The sequence below is a fragment of the Osmerus eperlanus genome, chromosome 27 (genome assembly GCF_963692335.1).
Source record: "Osmerus eperlanus chromosome 27, fOsmEpe2.1, whole genome shotgun sequence".
In the NCBI taxonomy this organism is placed as follows: domain Eukaryota; kingdom Metazoa; phylum Chordata; class Actinopteri; order Osmeriformes; family Osmeridae; genus Osmerus; species Osmerus eperlanus.
The window spans coordinates 1,361,751-1,368,033 of NC_085044.1; positions in this window are offsets into that span (position 1 = coordinate 1,361,751).

Consider the following 6,283-nt stretch of genomic DNA (forward strand, 5'->3'; position numbering starts at 1 on the left):
GTTATTGAAAATTGTGAATTCCAGTTTCACTGGGAAGATGTACATGGGTAAACGGGACTATTTTATTTGAGAAAATTGTAATGCACAGCCTCTTGCCATTCTCTCTGTCTTCTGGTGTGTAGATACAACACTACCTTGGCAAAAAGCAGGAGTAAATATGAACTGGAATAGACCTCTGTCCAGCATCAAAGCAGTGCCATTAATAAATAAACTTGTAGAAGTTCACAGACTGGTCAGGCTTGCACCCGTAGCTCTTATATCGTATTGTACACACACATATACTGTGTCTATATATGTTTCTATACATTTGGGGGGGATTCAACATACCGTATACAATCTCCTTGACTTGCGAGTGTCTACGCTTGAAGGCACAGCCTCCCAGAGTGATTGACCTAGTCACATTAGTGTACCGCTGTGCTGGATTGCTTTCTAATAATTAATTATGCCCAGCTGGAAGAGAGGTTGGCCTGTTTAGGCTTTTGCCACAGCAATCAGTCCCTCTCAGCCTTTGGAAACCCACGCTTGGCCCCAGGCTCCTTTATCACTGTTTTGGCCACACTGGGCAACACCGATGTCTCTTTGTGGTTTTTTAGCCGCCCACTAAGTTTGATTTACCAACCCCAGAGAGGTCTGCAAGAATCTCCCTTCTGGTTTTAGAGCAAGATCGGGACAAGTAGGATAACAATGCAACAATACCCACGACTGACGGCACTAAGAGGTTTACAGAGTTACTAATCCTCAATCTACTTGATCAAAAATCCTCAAAATCCTATTTTTTACTCATACTCATACCCATTAGTAAAGAATTTAAGGATAATATCCCATGCTCTTTTATGCTGCTGCTGAATAAAAACTCACTTCAACATGATTCGCAGGCATAGACATGAATGATCCTCAATCTGTATTTACATTTACATTTAGTCATTTAGCAGACGCTCTTATCCAGAGCGACTTACAGTAAGTGCAGGGACATTCCCCCTGAGGCAAGTAGGGTGAAGTGCCTTGCCCAAGGACACAACATTATTTTGCACGGCCAGGAATCAAACTGGCAACCTTCAGATTACTAGCCGGATTCCCTAACCGCTCAGCAACCTGACTCCCCTATTTGTCCATTTTTATTCTTCAACTAATTTGTAAATAAGTGAAGAATAATTCATGACGCATCCTCATTTAGGACAACATGCGGCCCTCGATGCTTCTGTCTAATCATCTTTCATGTTCAAGTGGGACACGAAACATCACAGCAGCAGTCTCTGCAAATCTATTTTGTGTGTGTGTGTGGGTCGCAAAGTCACTTGTCTCTGGTAGTGCAAACACTGGCTGACATTTTCTTCCCATCGTAAATACCATGACATTTTAACCGACTGTATGGCAGACTCCTATGAGAACAGAAGGCAAATTAGCAACCAATGAAAACTCGACATGTGTTCCTGTTCAAAACCCATATGCTAAGATTAGTCCACGTGTGTTTTAGAAAGTACTCTCATACTGCCACTCCAGCGCTACCGTATCCAAGTCAGATTTTTTTTTCCACTGTAAGTGTTGCCAGAATTAATTAAGTCAACAGCTTTTTCACAGCAACGCTCTGAGAGAAACCATAGTTAAACTGGTTTAAGTGTTATCAATAGTTGTATATTATGGAAATCAGGTTAAGGAGATATGTTTACAGACTCAACTGTACACTCACAGCGTAATGATTTTATCAGATAATAACTGTAAACGGTTCGGCACTGTCAAAGATCACTGTATCTAAAGGCCATTATACAAGACACTATAAATTGTAAATGTCCTGAATGGCTTTTTAATACTGACTGTCCTCGATGGCTGTGCTCACCATCCCATTAACATTCTGCAGCTCTCATGGCCTTCCAATTTGGTATTCTGAAGGAATTGAAGAGCCATGGCAAGACAATTTGTCGAGGCAAACACACACCAGTTCCAAACTTGGAATTACACTTGGAATCAGACAGGATACTTGGCTACTGCTTAGTCTTCATAAAAAGGAAGACTTATTTGAGTTACTGGAGAGGAAACAGTGTGACCTAACAACGTCATCTTTTTCCAAATGCAGTAATTACCAGTCTCACTTGAATTGTTTGCCTTCTAGATCACACAGTTGTTTTAACTTTGAAGAATATTTTCTTCTGAGTTCTAAATTGTCCCTTATGTAAAAGTACAAATTATGGGAATAATAACATATTCTCTTTTGCTGCAACAAAACTTCAAATCCACACTTCATGCAAGTTGTTCTGAAAGAATTGCTAAATGAAAATGGCATTTTAATTACTCTGTAGATCATCAAAGCGAAACTGAATTTCTGTCTGTTGCCTGCTATGACTCGTCTAGTAATCAAAATGCAAGACTTTTGCGCGTTGCAAGAACAATAATTAAGTGTTACCCCACCAGTCCACCTGCAGAGATCCACACAACAGACCAGACATCATGGCATCTTGATCTTGAAAATGTCATGGTTGAATCCCATGTGGTGCAATATTATGCAAAAGGTTAATGGTCTGATCCCCATCTCTTCTTACATCTCCACATATACAGTTTATAGTTGTTCACTTTGGAAGCAGATGAGCACAATTCACGGTTAGATGAGTTGTGAGCTTATTAAAGACAGTAATGAAAAGCCCCAAATAATTGCGGCTCTATTTTGAGATTGCAGGCAACAATGCCAGGAAATCACAAAAAGCCATATGTAATCAATACCCAATTTGTCCTATCACTATGGAAATGACATTTCATTACACCAGAGTTAAGGGTCACAATGTCTGCAAATGAATGTGCTATCACATGCAGATGGGGTACACCTTGGTGGTGTGTAGCATATTGTCTGGCCTACAGGGTGTTCCAGTAGCAAAAATGGTGGACGCTAAATTGTGCATGTCCAGCTAAGGGATGTCTGGCAAAACAAGCTTCTGCCGTGTCAATTATGCTCTCTCACACATCATTTGTTGGCTACATGCGCATCCAATTATGCAATGTGTAACCCGTTCATTATCTAAAATGCATGCCTGGGGAACGGTATTTTACGTTCAACCAAAGCGTGGTTGGAACTGAGGTTAATCAAATGGAACCTGTGCAAAAAAAAAAGAAAGAAAAATCACCTTCACAGTTCTGGGAGAATGAGTCTGATCTGTTTGAATATTTCATATTTTAGCATGTTGATAGTATAGTGATAAAACAACCATCCAGACCACTCTGGTGTAATGGTCTGACAGTGACTCACACAGACACAGTATCCCTGTATCTGCCTTCATGACTCTTGTCTCCCTATTGCATTAGTTCAAGTTCAAGTCTTTTATTGTCAGATGCACAGAACAACACAGGGTCAGACTGGGCACTGAAATTCTTTGGACAAGACAACGCAAAGTAACCTGGCATAACATAGATTACATCTATGATGTAAAATATAGTAAACCTCTTAATATAATATAGTAAACCTCCTAATATACAAATAATATACAATATTCAATACAGTATACTAAACTTCTAATACACATAATAACCTATACTAACCTTATAAACCTATACTAACCATTACATGGTATAATTAGCCTACCGCTTTTGGGATGTACTAAGTGAACCTAAATCTGTAGGTCTTGACTGAAAATGACATAACACTCTAAAACGTCACGAAGTACGAGTAAATACAGAATTGTTAGGAATTTTCACATAGGAAATATTGAGCTTGTTGTATCAAAGGGGCAGGGTAGATAACCAGACAGGATATATTACCCCAGCATCGCCCGGCAAGGTAATTGTTTTCTCTTCCTTGCTAAGCCAACCATAAATGACTGGCATAAAGGCACTTCAAATCCATAAAAAAAGCATCTTTACGCAACAGAGTCATAATAACTTTTCTCAGCTGGGGGAAAAAGGGCTTCAGGAGACATTACAGACGGAAATGAAATTGAAAACATTTTTTTTTTTTTGCCTACCAAAAACAAAACATCTGCAATGTCAAGTTTCATCATTTAAACGCGCTCAAGGCAGTTCTCACAGTGGCAATGGTGACGTGTGGCTTTCAGTCTGTTTTGTTTTATTGAGAGCAGATTCAACTGGCATCTGGGTTGGGCTAGTTAGTGTCTTTCCCTACAAACCCAACTTGGTGAACGAGTTGCTGGTTCTGAAATTGCCTGACACCCTGCGGTGAGTACAGACACTGTGGCCACCTTCTTGGGTAGCACTGCTGCTAGCTGACAGTGACGAGTGGCGTAGGAGGATGCCCGACCAGCTGTTCGGTGCATAATGAGATCATTTAGAAGCCATGGCATGACATTTCATCTCCATCACCAACACTGGGTCAGGGCAGGAACGGAGCATCTTCCAAAATGCAAACATGTTCTCAGAACAGACAGGCAATTTCTCCCGCTGGTGATCCGTGCCCTCTCATCGCCACATTTTATCTAACTAGCGGAGATCTGAACAGCATCTGGGTGAAGCCACATCCAAGTGGGTTCAATTTAGACTGGAGTGAGTTTTCCAAAATGGCTGCCACCAGAAGTCACCAAGAATGGGGTCTATCTTTGCCGGTTCACGCTCCGTTTCTCTGTGTGTGATTAAGAGTTCTCCTTGAAGGTGATCAGGGGATAACAGATGGCCTCTATCCCAGTTTGTCCACAAAGCAGCGATCATCTCTCTCGTCATCATCTTGGGAGTATTTCTAACCCGGTAAGTGACCTTTAAAATAATGTGTTCCTTTACCTTTATGAGCTGCCAGGATACCATTGACTCACACAGTTTTCCACACAGCCCTGCACATCTATGGTATAATGAACCCATTTGCCACAGCAGGATATAAAAGACAATTTTCAAGTTCAGTGATTGGGTTTATAAACAGTCACACACACAGACTCCTCTCTGGTTTTTGTCTACGTACACATACGCGAGCATGAACACACACTCACACACACTGCCACAAATTAACACAGGTTTGCGCACACACACACACATTAAAATCAGTGCATTAAATCTCAATTAAAGTTATGTAATACCATTTTAGCAATTAACACTGTTTTGCATCCATTCTTCGACCTTTGGATTATAATGGGTGTTAACATGTTTATCTTTGATCTTGCCATTACTTCTGTTATTTTTCTTATTCATGGTGTTGCGAAGGACGACCTATCTGCAGTGTCTCATACCAACTGCTTTAAAGAAAAGAGAAGAGTAAACTGGAGAAAAAAACTGATGGAAACTTTATTTATTTTTAGTTTCCCTTCTTGTCCTGTCTGCATGAGACCAGCATTTAAGATCACTAGGGAAAGAGAAAGCGACATGAAACGAGGAATGTTTTAAGCCATGTGGTGTATTAGCCTGCAGCTAGCATTAACCACTAACCTACCTTTTGAAACCTGATCTCATGTGTGATATATATTTGATTGAAGAGGCCAAAGATGCTTACAGCCTTAAGGAATAAAAGAACATCTCTGATTAAGGTGTGAAAATTGAGATATGGCCAAGAAAGATTTAATCAATGTCGATTGTGTCTGTTGCAATGAAGAGCCCTTGAGCATGGTTCAGTAGACAACAGCATGTCAACTAGACCCTGATTCAAGAGAACAAGCAATTACACAGTGCCAATTCACACACTCAGAACATCTCAAGTTAGCCCAGAAAATACACAATTAATACCTATATAAGTATTTTTTTAAAAGACAGGTGGGTCTTTAAGCCTGAGACCACTAAACAAGACAATTATATTATTTCATTATATATCTTAATATACATCTTTTGAGTGAAAATTCAAACCTTTTAAAAATGAACATGAATTTCAGAAATTGTGCTTGGTATGTCTTCCTTCTGTTTTAACAGCAGTGTGCACTTGTGCTGGCATGGACTCAACAAGTTTGGACAAATCCTGATATCCCAGCATGATTTGACAATTCTCCAAAGAGCTTCTTGTGATGTTACAGAATGCTTGCCTTTCTCAGCCTTCACTTCCCCCAATAAATGCCCAAAGAGCTCTTGGACCCTTATGGTATACTTATCATTTTTGTAATTATTATTATTTTCTTTTTTTCTTTTGGTAAGACCCCCCAGCTATTCTGGCCTTTTACCATCTTGACTGAGAAGTTTCAATGACCTGAACATGTAGGACTTTACTAAACCCCCCCCCCAAAAAAACGATCGTCAAGGGAGTTTCCAGTCCATCTGTCAGAGGTGAGGCTGATCAAGAATCGAGGCGGGTAACAGCACTGAACAACCGCCAGTCTAGCCTGGTCTTCGTGTGACAAGGATGTTTCATCTCCCGTGTCTGACACCAAGGGGAGGACGA